The 16720-nt window shown below is 40.9% G+C and overlaps 1 protein-coding gene across 7 annotated transcripts in view; it reads left to right on the forward strand.

Annotated features, from left to right (window-relative positions):
* Window positions 1-16720, forward strand: part of SORBS1 (sorbin and SH3 domain containing 1) — a 173521-nt gene that overhangs the window by 37809 nt on the left and 118992 nt on the right. For 6 of the 7 annotated variants that reach the window (XM_074874693.1, XM_074874706.1, XM_074874690.1 and 3 more), the window contains exon 2: window positions 5334-5392. The gene's annotated coding sequence lies outside the window, so the exon portion shown is untranslated. Of the gene's footprint in view, window positions 1-5224; window positions 5248-5333; window positions 5393-16720 lie in introns of those variants that run through there. The other variant, XM_074874692.1, reaches the window with a different exon arrangement.

The following is a 16720-nucleotide window of genomic DNA, read 5'->3' on the forward strand; positions in this document are numbered from 1 at the left end:
TCATCCAGCTCCATGGATGAAACATCTTTTCCGTGGAAGAAATTGCATCCTACGTGGAAGGGATTCTCTTCTGTACTGTACAAATCCTACAGTTGTCCTTACCTACCCATTTCCTTTCACTCTTCCGTTCTTGTACAGAAGTTATTCCCCTCATTTGGCTCCTGCTGCAGTCCCTACATCTATGTACTATAAACAATGCTACCCTTTCTTCCCCCTATCCTCCTACACAAGCTTTTGAACAACTCCGGTTGCTAGGATTACAGTCCTCATAAGGTTAGAGGGGGGAGAGAAAAGCTTCATCATCAGCTTCCTTTTGTGATCTTCTGTTCTTCTTTGCATTGCTTAAGTCATTTTTTCCAAAGGCATGTTTAAGACCTTTTGACAGCAACGCTGCTGCTGTGCTCCTTGATGCCCTTCCTGGCTCTTTGTTTAAAAAGGCATGGAAATTCAGTGACTAAGTTGGGAAAAATGATTTAATTTCATTGTATGCTGCAAGTTAAGTACCTTGCACAGGGACTACTTTCATTTGTGATGAAAAGGGACAAGTCCTTCAAAATGGCAGAGTCAGTGACACTCAAGTTTTACAGGCGTGGATGCTGACTGTGATGCATGACGTACACTGCAGAACCGGGCAAGCTTCTCCTTCACAGGAGGTGTGTGGAAAATGACAGCCTTCATATTATTTCAAGTGACACAGCAGCCATCCTTTGATGTGCCAGACTAATTTTTTCAGGCAAGAATTGACACTGAGTTAGACTCTTGTGGGTAGAAGGATGGATGTACGTGCTCTTTGTTTTCTAATAAACGTGTGTTTCTCTATAGTGTGAGCACTGATATTTATTTTTCATTATTATTATTTTAAATGTAGATCCTCTTTGTCAGCATGCTTGAGCTCTAGAAAGTTCTAGTGCTGATTCCAGGGATCTCACTGTAGCCTTCCCCTGGAAGGGTTAAAAAGTGCAGTAATTCCAGAATGTGTGCAAAACCTTAAGTTTGAAATGCCTTCACAGTGCTCAAAATAGTACAGGATAGTACCAAGTTCTCTGGAGCCCACTGAATCTCTTTCACAAGGCAGGAGCTCATTTCAGAAGAACCCGTGTTCCCATGGGTCTTAACACTTTGCCTGAGATATTCAGGAATGAGTTGTTAAATAATAATGCTACAGTTGAACAATCCTTCTCGATCAAAAGGCCTGGCATGCAGCTACGATGAAGAGTGAAGTTTGGAACAGCTTGGCACTGATCTCTGTATCCCACCAGTCTGGCTGATCCCCACATTGCCTTTGGCACCCTGTGAGAGTGGGCACTGCTGAAGTCCTGCGTCTGTCGCTGAGCCGTGTGCTCTGGGGAAGGAAAGGACAAGGGACAGGAAGACATGTCATCCACCCGAAGATACGATGTGGTCAGAGAGGGTCAGACGTTCAGCAGTTGACACTTGATGCTGTACATTCTGATATTCACTCCATCAGAATCAAAGAACAGGGAAATGTTCCTACCCTTTCTGTCACAGGGTTACGGGCTTGTATTAGGGTACAAAAGATCTCTGTTTAAGCTTCCTCCTGAGTTTTGCATACAGGAGACTGTCCAGATTTGTCAGATCCGTTCTCTCTGCCAGGTCTTTTAACTTGTTTCTGCTTAAATGTTTTAACAGGTGTGGCAGAAGTATTGGCTGGGAGGTTGAACAGAGTGTGAGTAAAAAGTGAAAAGCTCGTGATGAACAGTAATTAAGTATTACTGCAAAGGGTGGTTTGGGAGGAGGTAATGAAGTGGAATAGTTATGAATGAGATTTCTGCACAAGATGCAGGGAAGGTTGCCCAGAATATCTCCTTCTACCTCCAGCAACTTCCAGTATTGCAGAACCTTTATTGATGGTATCTAGGATATGTACTTTTGCTGCCTCTACCTGGATATCCAGACATTTCACACTTGTAAGTAATTTAGAAAATTTACTTGAGCCCTAAAATAGTGCCTCAGTCAGAACATATGTTCTGTACATTTTGCATACTACTTAATTTAGAAGTTAATATTTCAGATACTGTACTCTCATCTTGCTCAAGCTGTTTGGAAGCTGCATGGCTGCCACCTAACCCAAAGTTAGACTATTGCACTTGCCAGAAAGGAATTCTGTGCATATTTTGCCCTCACCAGACCATTTTGTAGGGAGTGGGTGGCATCCTGGATACTGTTTCTTCAAGCTGTACATTAGCAGTTTAAAAGCTGAATTTGATTTTGCTATTACTGCCTTGCTAGCTGCTAGGAATGTAGCTGCAATGAGTGTCTGATCCTCAGGGATATCTGTAGGAAGCATGTCTTAGTGACTGAACTTAATTGGACTCTGAAAGAATTTCTCCTCCCTTGCAAACCAATGGAAACAACAGTCCTTTGGTGCTCTGAATTAACAGTAGATAAGAATGGTTCATGTCAGAGTTACTTATCTAATGGCAAGACATACTACTACTGCTATTCGTAATAATGTTTGCTTCAGTATACTTAGGCATTTTGCCATCTTATGGTGTATGGAAAGTCCATGATTTTCCTTGAGCAATGTTGCTGGAATCAGGGTATATGTATCTCACTTACTGTTCTCAGCCTTTGACTCTACATTCTAGCCAAAAACATCCAGGACTTTTTTATTTTTTTTAAAAAAAAGAGGTCTGACTTGTGGTTTTTTTTTTTTGTTTCTATTTTCAGAGGCATTTATTTGTGCAGTGTGACTGAGGGTAGGGCACAATTTGGGTCAAAAAGCTTTGTGCAGGTAAACAATCCAAGTTTGACACATTGCAGACAACTTGTAGACAGCATTTGCCCCTCATAAATTAATACAGTGGAAAAAAAATACTAACCTCTGTGTTTTCCATAACAACACTGGCATTAGAGCATGAGGTAGGCAGATAGGGGATTTGATCCAGTGTAAGTATAGGATAGAAAGGGAAGACAGAGCTGTGCCATTGCTAGTGTGCCTCTCTTTTTTTTTTTCTTTATTAGAATTCCTCTATAGGGATGTCAGCACATCATAGCGCCGAAATTGGGTAGAATAGTGTTATTCTTCCTGCTTTACAGACAGTAAGTGAGAAATTAAGAGCTGAATGCCACAGGAAGACAAGACAGCTGGGCTAGGCATGCAGGCAAAATGTCTCTACTGTTGAAAGAGGCTTTAGGATATCAGTGGTACCACATGATGTTTGATTGGTATACCCAGCAGTGTTATGGCATGCTTATGGGTTGCACTGTCCAGTGTGGTACGCTTGATCTATTGACTTTTGAGGAAATGAGGCTCAGAACCTGAGGAGACGGGGTAAAGAAGGATGAGGTGTTCCTAGAGCCCAAGTCCTTACTTCTGGGTTCAAGTAGCTGGTGAGGCAGGTTGATTTCTGAGAGGGAGAAAGAGGTAGGAAAGTTGATGGGAATTTTACTTACTCCCCAGAGCCACATTGTGGGGAGCAAGAAATTACTCACTGGCTAAAGTACCCACAAGAAAGTATCAACACATGCATAAAACTTGTGACTGAGAAGGGAACAGTAGGATAGAAAAGCTGTGGTGTGCTGTGCATCTAGTGTAGAGCAGCCCCCCAGAAGAGATTCCACTGCACAGGGTGATGGACTAATGTTTGGTGTGAGGAGTTGCCTGACAGTGTAGGCAGGAACCCTTCCTGGTGATAGAAGGTGTGTTGGAGAGATGTTGGTTTTTTCCCTCCTGCTTCAGGACTGCAGCTGTCTTGACTCACACATAAAACTTCCAGAATGAGAAAGGGAAGTTTAGACTTCATATATCCAGCTGAATGAATACTTTTTATCCTATAGTGCCCTTCCCACTGGGGAGAAGCTGGTATCTTTGCCCCATCCGGAGGTACCTACTTGTCTACCATTTGAGAAGCAAACAAAGAAGCAGTGAGGAACTTTTCAGTTTTGAAAAGCACCATCTTCTGTATTGAGAACAGACAGCTTTTCACTGGGAGCATACAAAATGTGTAAATGTTCCCTTTTCAGGATCCAAACACAATGGTGATGCAAAACTGTGAGCTCTATCTGTCCTGAGGCTCTGTAGCACAGGATGAAAGACAGTTTGGAGCATGGGCTCTGCTTGTATTGTTCACGTTGGACTTGGAGAGTATGAGTTGAATTCTGCTCCTTGCTGGTATTTCTAATCATTTGTTCTTGGTGGCAGCAGCAGAGAATGAATTTCCCAGCTGCTATCACCTACTCTTGAGAACATGTAGAGAAGTCCCTGTTGCAGATGGGGAGATTGGCAGGTGAGTTCCTCCTATATAGCCTTAACGAGGTGAGAAAAACCTAGATTTAACCTTGAGCCAGAGATCCTGAAACCAGATCTTCTAGAGGGCTTAGATCTCATTGAAATACTCTAAATAGCTTTTCCAGATCTGTCTTTCTGGGCAGCTCTGCTCCTAATTGGTTCTTAAGAACACCTGTAGTAAGAGACAGGCGAAGGCCAACTTCTTCAGTCAGGAGGCACTTCCCTGAGAGACTGCAAGGTGAAGAAGCCGAAGCGTAACATCCACAGGAGGAAACTGGCTCTGTGGCACACCCATTGTATAACTACATATCGGTATCCACAGGCGGTGTCCTTGATAAGTAGAAAGACACCTGACTAAATAGTGATGGCCGAAGTTGTAAAGCAGACTTCTGTGTATGTGAGAACTTTTGTCCTAGTCCTGACTCACACGTAACTTTGTGTTAACAACATAGTAAGAGTAGTGTTAGAACATTTGTATATATCAATCGAGCAGTCATTTATGTTACAAGCTAGGAGAATTTAACTATTTACCAACTTTCATGATATTTTTAGAATGTTTAGAACGATTTCAAAGATGATGAGTAGAAGTTACTCTGTATGAGTTGCATATAGTGTTTTCATATTTGTCTCTATTTTAACGTGCTATGGAATCTAGTTCTTTCTTGTCACCAAATGAGCCTGTGTATGATGTATTAGATCAAAACATATTCCTGTCTCCAAATGCTAGCAGCAGCACATTCAGTTCTCTGGATTTCAGCAGCTAAAGTGGGTGTTGCAGGAAGTTTGGCACTGTTTCTCTTTGCAGAATAATAAACACAGATGATGTTGCCTTGGGTTTCATATAGGCATGGAGGCTCTTGCCTCATAAAAGCTGATTCATGGAGAAATGATGACTCTTAGCTTTAAAAGATAACAATACTAGTTGAAGTAGATGGGCTACAAATGATTGCAAATTTTCTAGCAGACCCCTGAATGGTGGTTTCTTCTATTTTAGAGTGAGAGAACATTTTATAGTTCATTTTTCTAACTGCTGCATTAGATTATTGTGTTCTATAACACTTACTGCTTTATTCTTTTCCAGGAGGAGGCCAGAACATACCTGTAGAGCTGTGGCTTCTCTTTCTCCAAGCTCTGCCAAAGGTATGTACTTTATTCTCCCCAGTATTCATCTTGGATGCAGTATGGAAACTTTCAGAAAAGTGAGTTTCAAAGCTATTGGCAGAAGACAACTACTTCCTTGATTTTTGAATGCAATATTTTAAACACAATACAAAGGTGTTCCCAGAAAGTTGCATTGAATCAAAACTAAGCTTGAGAATTCAGGTTAATGTGTACAACAGTGGCCATCCTGCTTGTATTGGCTGTTGCAAGTGATCTTCAAGATTGGGCTGCCTGGTAGTGGATAAACACTTGGTTTCAGAGGCTCCAGAACATGCACAGAGCTATTTAATAGCAGGTCTACACTGACTTCAAAATCATGGTCAGTGTCTGTTAATATGATTCCCCAAGGTTATACCCTAACTCATTTATCACTCCTGGGCAAATAACATGGCATGATGAAAGCACCGTGTCCTTCCCTTGCCGAGTCTATGTGAGTCTTCCTAGCTACCTGTGAAAAGGTCTTGTTTTCTAATTAAGCACAGAATCAAGGTTGTACTGCTCCTCCTCAGCAGCTTGGTACCTGACACAGTTTTACGAGGAGAATTGCCTGATGTGGAGAAAGTGCTTTCAGCAGATGGGTAAAATTTTGATCTAGAAATAGGATAACATAGTATATAAGTACCTGATGTTCAAAGGTTCAGAGCTGTCTCTGCTGTCTAGTTTGTTGTATAACTTAGAAGAACTGAAATAGCTTTTGTGGTGATAATTGTTAACATATGATTGCAGAGTTAAGAATAAAGAATAGTGTTTTTCTATAAATGTTACTGTAAAAGCCCATAATATAGCATGATATTTCTATGTCTTTTCTGAACTAATGCAAAGAACTATGTAACCTAGTGATTAATTTCTATAGAATTTTATAGGATGCTGCAAAATTCCAGAGTAAAATTCTGTGTTTTCTAATGAACTCTACATGTCAGCTTGATGGTGTCTGCCTGGTAGCAGAGAAAGCAACATATAATGAGGAACAGTGAGGCTCCTTTTTTGCTTTTTTATTTGTTTGTTTTTTTCTTCCTTTTGAGCAGAGGGTGGGAAGTGGTTCCTTTGAACTATCACACCACATAAACTTTGACTGTTGCAATTTGTATACCCTGACATAACTTCTAAATGTACCCCCACCCCCTTGTAGCTGGAGCTGATGGTACGCCAGGTTCTCAATGAGTCATGGGCAGTGAAGGTGCTCGTTCTGTCTTTCAGTGTCCCAAGAACCATGAATACTTCCTGGTTCTGCATTTGGAAAGCCAGATATTTCCTGACCCTGTGTGAACTCACCAGTGTTTTCCTCCTTCCATAGACCCCTCTTTTCAGTGTGGAAGAAAGAACTGAGAATGATTCAGAATTAATTTATGCAAAGTTTTCCCAAGTAATTCTCAGCCACCCATGGGTTTTCCTGGAAGAGTGGTATACAATAGGCCTTTGTCTCCAAATGCATTTATTTATTATTTTTGAATCTAAATGCCTAGCCTGACCCCAATCTTAAAGGGCTTTTTAGTCCCTGAGGCTTAGCAGTTCATCCTTGAAACCTTTTGAAGATGTGATTCTTCTGTGAGTATACAAGGTATCATAAATCTGTTCAGTACTAGAATGAATGCAAATTACTCTAATTATTTCTGAGTCAGAGCTTGTTACATTTGAAAGGAACTAGAGACAAAGCAAAATGGCTATGAAAGAAGTTTTATGGTTTCTACAAAAATATATTTTTGTGAATTAGGTCTGGATTCCTCTCAGCAACAGGTTTGCAGTTCCTACGAGTTGTGAGCTCTGAATTGGCCATGTAAGATTAGTTGCTCAGTTACCTATTCCTTTGATTATTTGTTTGAGTACTTGAAACTGTGTTCTTTGGAGGCAAAATAAATCAATGAATGGATCTCCATCTTTTCTTCACTTCAAATTAATTTGTGTTAAGCACGAAGGCATTGTACCACTTGTCCAGCTAGTGATACAACAGTTGTTTTAATCTGGAAATAATGTTACTCAAACAATGAGGACTTCACCACGAGGTTTACATTCTTCTGCTTAAATGAGTTTTTTTGGAGGTGGGTTTGTTTTTTTTTTTTGCTGGTCTCTGATCAGGTAGGAAAAGAGTGTGCTTTTAACTTAGCCTGTTTAAAGGTCCTGTCCCCATTTTAGTTTGATTCTGCTAAGTAGTTTGGCCTTGTGGAACATAGCTTTCATGTTAAAATCCTCTCACATGTGAGCTCTGATATCTGATGAGCTGAAAAGTTCATGAAAATGACTATATCTTCAGGGGAGGTGTTTCTGACACCAGTTACAATAGGTACATCAGGTACAATACCTGTGGCCAGGTTTTGATGGTTTTTTTTCTCAAGACCTGAACACTTACAACTGAGTGGGAATTTCTGTAAAGGGTTCAGCTTCCAGTCATATGGGGGCAGATTTTCTGAAGTATTTCTGTTCTGGTCTTTCTGAAAATCTTTGTCCCTAACTCATTTGCACTAAGTAGCCTTCCCCTCCCTGCCCCCCCTTCAGAACTGTAATACTTCTCACTTGATAAATGGTGCACACCTTTCCTCCCAGAGAGATATTAATTTATAGCAAATCTGAACTCTGAAAACTGTGTTGGTTGCAGGTAAATATATTTTAACTAATACTGAAATCTTGTCATGCATGATCCTGAAAGTGAGAGAAAAGAGTTATTAGCTCATCTGGTTTACTGCTGTGCTGATACAGCTGTTATCCCTGCAATATATTTTTGTACTGCTTGGTCCAATCTACTTTTAAATGACTGAAGTGGTGAAGTATTTTTTATGCCACTGAAGAAACTGTATAAAGTCCAACAGATTTCACTGTTACAGAAATTTTTCCTGATAGAGTTGTCTTTTGCTAATTTTAGATTTGTTTCCATCAGATATAGCTCCTTTTCTTTCCTAATGCACAGCAATAATTGTGAAAACCTTCTCAATTCATCACTTAGTCAAATCTCTTTCAAGGATAAAATATCGAGTGCTGTTAGTAAAACTGTATTAAAATTAGTAGGAAAGGGATCCTGACCTAGGATGCAGTGTTGGAGGTAGGTGGCTGGATGGGTGCCATCCAGAACTCCTTGTTTCAAAGCCCCTACAAACATGCCACAACAGTGATTCTTTATATCCCTGGATTTCATGTCAACAGTGCACAAATTGTTGAGATTATGGGATAAGACTTGTCATCGCCAGCTTCACCATTAGGAGCAACCTGATATAGAGAGAACAAACCCAAAGAATTCTGTTTGTACAGGTTGTGAAAACTTGTGATGTGGTTTGTTTGTCTCCATGAGCATTAACCTGAGGCTAGATGGCATGAAGGCCTGACACTCTTGCTGCCCTGTTGGATTTTCTCCATTAGCATCACCATATTTTATTCATTGGCCCTGAGGCTGAGACGTCATATGTTCCCTGTTTGCTTGAGCATTCACTGCTTGTGTGGTGTCAGAGATGAATCACTCAGCTCCTATTTGGTCTCTGAAATAAAAACTATGCATCTCATCTGCTGCTGGGGTTATAATAATATAATTCTATACAGGACATGATACACTCAAACCCAGAGAAAAATCATGCCAAGTGTGATGTGAAAAATGGACAGGACCATTCTGAACTTTTCAGCCAACACTAAAGAGAAAGCTCAGGTTTGAAATATTTGTTTCAAATTTTGTTAACATGGGGGTCTGGAGGTGGATAACATAAAGGCAGTAAGGTGCAGTGGTTGTAGCTGAGCACAGCCCCACGTCCATAGTGCTGAGCTCCCAAATTCTATCCTGATTCAAACTTGGAAAGAGTGGGTAAGGCTATTTCCAGTGCTATGATGTTTCGTTAGACCACTTCAACTGAAACTGCAGTGTCACAAAACAACTGCATTTTTTTGATTCCAGAAGCTTCTGACAGTCAGCAAGGATTGTATCCAAACAGTCTCACTCTGAGTGTTAGTGCACAGCTTGTTCCAGTAAATGCATTATTACCTATTAAACATTTATACAGCAGCATAAAGTTACACAAGGATTCACAAACATAAATAAGACCTGTTTTTTGCACTGTAGAGCCTCCAGTCTAAATCATGCCTAGATGACGACATACAGCACAGCTGCTTATAGGAGGAAGGGTGAGAGATGTTTGAAGGAAAGGTGATTTCTGAGAAGATGGTGACTGGAGAAGGGGATTTGCAGGTCTAGGAACTAACATCAGAAGGTGTAAAAAGAGTGAAAACAGGATTTGAAGCAATATAACAAGTTTAGGAAGTAGTTAATAATGGAAAAGAAGTTGTTAGCTATGAGATAAGCTTGAATACGAAATAGCCAGGAATGGATAGGAGAATTCTCTCTTGCCACTTCTTCACATTCAAGCAGAAAAGTCTTCAGTATCCAGATCTGATTGAAAGCATCTTGCAGATTTTGAGGATAGGACACTTGGGTGGCTTTCTACCAACATTCTCTGTGTACTAGCAGAATGGAATAAAGTCTGTGAAAGTTCCTGTCTTGAAAAGCAGTAAGTATTTATTTGGTCTACCCTGATCAAAATGCAAGTATTCCTTCATTACCTACTGGTTTTCAGAGCTCTACACTTTTTTTCTTTTTCTTCTGTGTTCCACCTGGGAAGCTTCTTTTATTGCTTTGGTGCTTCCAGAACTTAATTTCTTTTCTCTAGCTTAATGCTGAATTCTTGAGGCTTCTCACAGTTTTTCCTTTTCTTTTTTTACAGCAATATCAAGAGTGGTACAGATGTTTTTATCTGTTGCCTGGAGCTATAGGAAACACTGCATAATGAGCTTCCAGCCAAATGGAATCTCAGTAAATCTATAAGTCTAGTGGACTATGTAGGAAGAGAGAAATAGTGCTGATGATATCTGCGGCTGGCTCTGAGCAAAGCTGTCTAGGACACAAGATAGCCGTAAAATAAAAATTAAAAAAAAGTGAGGTCCTTTCTGGTCTGGAAAACCAAAACCAAAGAGAAAGAGTACATGAAACATGAGATTGTTGGTGTTGAGAAAGAAGTGGCATCAGTTGCTACTTTTCCTTCTTGCTGTCTGTTGGCAGTATTGGGCTCCAGAGGAATTTTGACACAGCCAAATTCATCATTCAAATGCATTCAATCTTGCCCATACTGCTGGGAAGCTTTTAGCTTATTAAAACTAACAAGTGCAAGTTCTTAGTAGTTCGTAAAAATAATTTCATGGCAGTGCTACAAAATTACATAGGTTTCTGCCAATTTTGTTCTGTGGTGCCTTGAGGTTTCATCTGAGATCTGAGCAAACTGCAAGTATAGTGAAAGACTGGGTATAACTGGGTATACAACCTTGATATATGTAGCATTAATGTAAACTTTTGCCTGTTTATAAGATGAAGTGACTCAGCTCAAGTCCTGGAGAGAGACTCTGGGTAAGGTTGGAAATGAAATGAAGGTCTTTGCCTAGGGCTTTTCAGTGCCTACGTGCCCATTTTGTCCCTGCAACAAATTTGCATGTGGCATTTGGAAAACAAAATTTTTCTTTGCCCAGTACTGCACTTAATGTTCTCAGACCATTACACTTCTCTTTGCTTTCCCTCACCCCCACAGCCATTTTTAGTATACAGCTATCAGAGGAGTTACTAAACATTTGGCTGAATGCAGCAGTTTTTATCGGAGCACTTGCGGAATGTGGGAAATCAAATGCTGGAGAGCTACTTGCACAGAGACAGCAAATTCAGGAGTAATGCTGTCAGAAAAGGGACATTCTGTCACCAGCTTTTGTTGTCTGACACAGTTGCCAGTGAAGTGAGGGGGCAGGTCACGCTGTCTGTCCTGCCTGACGGCTCTGCCAGCTCAAGTCCGTTTGTGAGCAGTTCTGCAGCATGACAACTGCCATGGCTGCAGGACACAGCACAGCTATTGGGTACTCCCAGCTCGGAACTGAGACCCGACTCAGGACTTTAAAGAATGAAATCCCTGTTGACAAGTACTTTGTGGACTGTCTCTGTTGTAAGCCTCCACTCAGAGGGCTTTGACCCTGGTTTGGACAAAATCTGTATGACTAGTTCCAGGTTTCTGGGTGCTTGGGTTCTTCTGCTGATCTGATCTATTGGCAGCTGCTAGCACTTCATGATCTGATGGTCACCCAGTCCTTGGGGCAGGGCTGGTTGACCAGACTACGGAGCGTTATGTGCTCCTTTTGTAGACTGATGACAGTGTTCAGGACTTGGCCTAAAGTGAGTAGGTCTGCTCAGAGAAACACATATTGCACCGGAGTGTATGGAAGCGCTGCACCCATCCCTCTCACCACAAAACCTATCTCTACATACAAGTGAGCAGAAGTTGTAGTACCCTAAAACTGTTGCTACAGTACCAGTCCAGTTGGAGTGTGTTCCTTTTAGGTTTGATCTATGGTTAACATAAGCTTGTGAGATTGTCTTGAATTGGCCTGACACTGAAACCAATTTTGGAAACATGAAGCAGAGCAAAGGTAATTTGTATAAAAGTCTACTGCCACTGCAGGCACTGGTGCCAAGGAAAGACAGCTGGAGAGAGGGAAATGTCACAGAGAAGGGGGATGGGACCTGTGAAGTATCTATAAACTCAAGATTTATATCTATAAGACTTTAGTGGCAGCTAGAAAACAGGGGGTGAAATAGAAGGAGCAGTGGCAAATGATGCAGATATTAATCCTGCATTACAAAATATTTCCAAGAAATTAAATTTCATCCCTGGAGGAAAACCAAAAAATACCAAAGCCAAAGCTGATAGTCCGAAGGTGAAATGGGAACCAAAGCCTGTGCCAAGGTTAAACCTTCTTTTTTTTCTCCTCCCCATGTATTATCATAGGGAAAAAGTCAGAGACTGCTGCTTTCTGCCTGATCCAGAACTAAGCTGGGCAGGCTGTTTATGGGATGCTTGCACAGATCAAGGAGATGAATTGTTACTTTGCATTAGAACAAGTTGGGGTGGGGAAGAAAATAAAGGGTCAAACACATGGGAAACATCTGCTTTAAGGAGGCATTTTAGAAATAAGCTTCAGCAACAGGGAAGGAGAAGCAGCTGTGCTGCATGCAGGGGACCACCAGAGCTGCAGTGGGAAACAGGAGAGAAGAGGATGCAGAGCTAGTGATAAGGCTTCAGCCAAGTCCAAGAAAGAGGCAGAGGGAGGACCCAGACTGCAACTTTGTGGCTGAGATACCTCTCTAGCCTAGACTGAAAGTGACAGTTTAGAGTGTCTGTGGATAGTAACCTGCCTTTACCCTAGACCCAGCTCGGGGAAAGGAACAGGGTGCTTTGGACTTTTGCTCAAAGCAGTGTAGGTGGTAAACATACAGAATGATTTATCAGAAATGGTGTGTCCTTTGTGGAGGGGGAGATACCACCGTGTAATCAGGAGGGAAATGAGTTATCTGGGGAACATTAAGCAGCCAAAGAGGGAAGGTGCTAGGTTAGGGCTTCCAGACTCTGGTTCTTACTGTGTCACAGGTTCTTTAGGTGACCTTGAGCACAGCACTTAAGAGTAAATTCAGATGTTTGGTTCTAGGTCTTCAGAAGTGCTAGGTGCATTGCTCTGGAAGTACAGACAATCGTACTTCTTCCCAAATACTGGTTTACTTGAATCTGTGCTATCTCCCAGATCCTTTTTTCTGGAAAGTAAATTTTTTCCCCTACATTGCTGAAATTACGCTGTCCTTGTTTCTCTAGTTGTCTGACTTCATATCCTTTTCATGTTGCTCAGGAGAGACTGATGCAAAGCCCACTGAAAACAGTAATAGGATTCATGTTACTGATAGCAGACTTTGGATCAGAAATAAATTCACTTATTATGCCTTGGGATTGTACTGTTTATGCTCCACAGCTCAGTTTCTATATCCCATGTTGTATCATTAAAGACAAGTTGGAATAAAATTCATCCTATGTATCCAATTGTCTCTATTACCCTTTGAATTTATGGGAAGTCCTTCCTATACTTAGAGATCACAATAGCCCTAGAATTGATCTAATCCCTGTTTTCATAAAACCTTTTTTTGGATGAAAGCATCTCAAAGTGCTCTACAATAACTATGCTCAAAGCATTCTGGTACAACTCTTTCTGTGGTTGTGCTACACCACCATTCCCATAATGAGCCACAAGCAATTGCAGTTGTGGGATTCCTTCCTTGCAAGTTGAAAAGAACTGTCCAGAGATGGGCAGAGTTATACTGGGTTTTGTTTGGGACTAATATTTCTTTCTAGCCTAAGTGGGCTGGAGAAAGAAAACCAACAAAACTTTCCATGAACCAGATTAAAAGAAAGTTTTGCTTCCCTGGTGAGAAGAGCCACTCCCAGAGTGCTGTCGGGGTGGGTGGGGAAGTTAGCTGGAAGGGAGAGGCTTCAAGATCCAAAGAACAGATTGAGACTGTTGAGGTTCTGCTTAGCGTCTCTGATGCTTGATCACGTTGTCTCAGCTTGCCAGATTTCCGAGTTAGGTCAATCTCAGTTTGGTTCCATAAAGCATGTGCACTTTTTTAATGGATCCTGAGAAATCTGAGCCTTCTGTGCTCAGGGTGGGTATTAAAATATCCCACGGGACTTCAATGTAAGCATATCAGTTTGTGGTGACCTCCGTCAAAATGGGCATGGGCAACTTTCTGGTGTCTGTTGAGAAAGTGCTTATTTTTTTAAAAGATAGCACTGCTGAGGAATTTATTAGTACATGTTAGGCTGAAAGTTGGAATTGAGATCTTATCCAGAGGGCCCACTGATTTGCTTGCAGATGCTAGTTAAGGAACAGTAGCCCTTCGTTAACTTTCAGGGTTTTGTGATGAGAGACCAGTCAGGATAGATGTTGTCCACTGGAAGGTTTTCAGTGGTCTTGCCTCTGTGAAAACAGAAAGCTGTTTTTCAAGGTAGACTGTAGAAATGGCCTGAAAAAGTCAAATGTGGCAGAATTTGAGAAAGATCCCACGAACCCCCTGATTATATCATAGAAACAATGGTCTGAAGCCAAAGTTAATAATCTGGCTGTCACTAAAATCACTGCAAATTTTCCAAAGATAATAGCATCACTAGTAATACAGTACATGACCATTCCAGAACCAAAAGATGAAGGGTCCTTGTTTTGATACATTTAGCCATCCAGTCCATATATATTGCAACTGCCTTCTCCCTCTCAATATTGAATTTGAAATAATTATGAGTGTTTCCAGACAGAAACAATTGCTGATCAAAACTGTAAAACAAAATGTGGCAAAAGAAGATCTTATGTTTTAATGGCAGGATTAGCTGCATTATGTTTCAGAACAGGACAAAAAGTTTTTCACTTTTCAACTTTGAAATCCCTTCCTTTCCTTGAAAAATTTTTCTCCCATCCTTTCTGTTTCTCCATCCCTAACCTTTGCTCTCCTTTCCTTTTCATCTCTTTGTTCCATCCAGTGGAAGAGGGTAAGGAGGAGACAGAATTAGGAGAAACTCACTGATATCCCAAACTTGATTTATTACTTTAAAAAATTATTTTTTTAAAATGAGACAAGGAGAAAACCCTGAGAAACTCCACAGAAATTCTTGTTGAGTTGCAGTGGCTGCAATAGATTTTTATGCTGTTTCAGCTCATAACACAGGTGTAACTCATCAACTGGGCATACTGAAGGCTATCCATTTGCACCTTCAAACACTATAATGACTTTCCTGATCTGTAAAAACACTTGTGTTTGAAGGCTTTGTGCTAGTGCACTTGTTCAGAGGAAAACATCATTTATTGAAGGCTGTCTACCTCTGTAACACCTAAGAGACTTCCTGTCTAGCTATTGAATTGTCACAAGTCTGGTTATTTTGATGGAGTTGCTATACAAAGAGGAATGCCTGTGGACATGGAAGCATCCCAGAACATGTCCCATCAGTGTATTGATCTCTCATTCATCTACTGAGCAGAATATCTGATTGCATCTTGGCTGTTGTTTTGATAACCAGCATTCCACCGTGTTGCACCTACATGAGTTACTCCATCAGTAATTTCCTTAATGTCTTCTGACATAAGAGGTGTAGTTGAAACTGAAGATAATGAGATTTCCTCCAAGGCCCTCTTGATTCCTCTTGAGTCACTATGCAACTTTTAATTATAAGAGTGAAAGAAGGGGTGGGGAGGAGGGATCTCATCAGTTTTAGTCAAGCCTTGAAGAAGGGAAGGTAAGACTGCATCTAGGAAAGGCAAGTTATTTTGAAGTTATTTTTAATTCTGATGGTTCTTTAGCAGTGGATACATGGTAAAAGTGAAAGAGGTAATGGATGGACCTGTCAGGAAACAGTGGTGAAGGAGAGTCGGGATCACAGTTTGCTGCTATGAATGGATCAAAGATCAGGACCTAAAGATTATTGATTTGGGCCTGTGCAGGAGGAAAGAGAACATCTGTTCTTGTTCTATCATCCCCTGCCCTGCTGGGGAGGGGATGGCATGTACTCTTCAGGTTGGGTGAAGTGAGAGAGGGGATAGGAGTAAGAGGCGAAGCCTTGTGTCTTCACCATTTTTCAACCTGTTAGCACTGAAACACTCAGAATTTTTCCAAAAGGCTATTTCAATGTAGGTGTGAAGATTTGCACAGGAAACATGTATTTTCTCAGGTAGACCAAAAAGTCTGTGATTTGCTAGTTTCTAGTGACTGCACATCTTGTACAAGCATAAAGCCTTGACTAGCCCAGGATTTAGAAACCAGCTTTCTCTTTGTGAGGCTCTTCTGCAGCTTAAAGAAACTGTCTGGCAAAGATGGCATCAGAACTTTCTTTTTAACATGAAGAAAAATTTTTGACAAAGAGAACAGTACCAGACCTTAACCTGGATTACTTAGACAGAGTAATAAGCAAAAATAGGCAGCATCTGTATTCTACGATGTGGATGGAAAGCAGTAAATATTTATCTGTCCTTTCCTTCCCTTTGAAATAAACAGTTAAGACTCTGCTGTCATTCAGATAATCTCTGTTTCTATACTAACCATCTCTTTAAGGGAGACATCTATTTCCTATTACAACTATATAGAGGCCCTGAACTAAAATATTTTGCATTCCTTTGCAGGCCTCCGGGAAACATTAAACACACAAGGAAAGACAAACAGCTATGAAGCCCCTGTTTAAAATTAGGAGCAGAGAAGGGAAGCAGAGTTTGTGGCTCCTTTTCTCAGACCTGATCTGAAAAGGATCTCAAGTCAATCGCTTATTTTCCGTAAAAGTATCTTGTTTCTCAATATTAATTAAGACCAGCTGTTGAACCAGCAGGGCCAGTTATGCCTTTTACCACTCAGTGAATGCTTGGCCACTGCAAGTGTATTTTTAAAGTATGTCTTTTATTGAAAAAAAACCTTGATTGCATGAACTATTTGCTAGTTGCTGCTATAAG

The sequence above is a fragment of the Strix uralensis genome, chromosome 7, assembly GCF_047716275.1.
Source record: "Strix uralensis isolate ZFMK-TIS-50842 chromosome 7, bStrUra1, whole genome shotgun sequence".
Lineage (NCBI taxonomy): Eukaryota > Metazoa > Chordata > Aves > Strigiformes > Strigidae > Strix > Strix uralensis.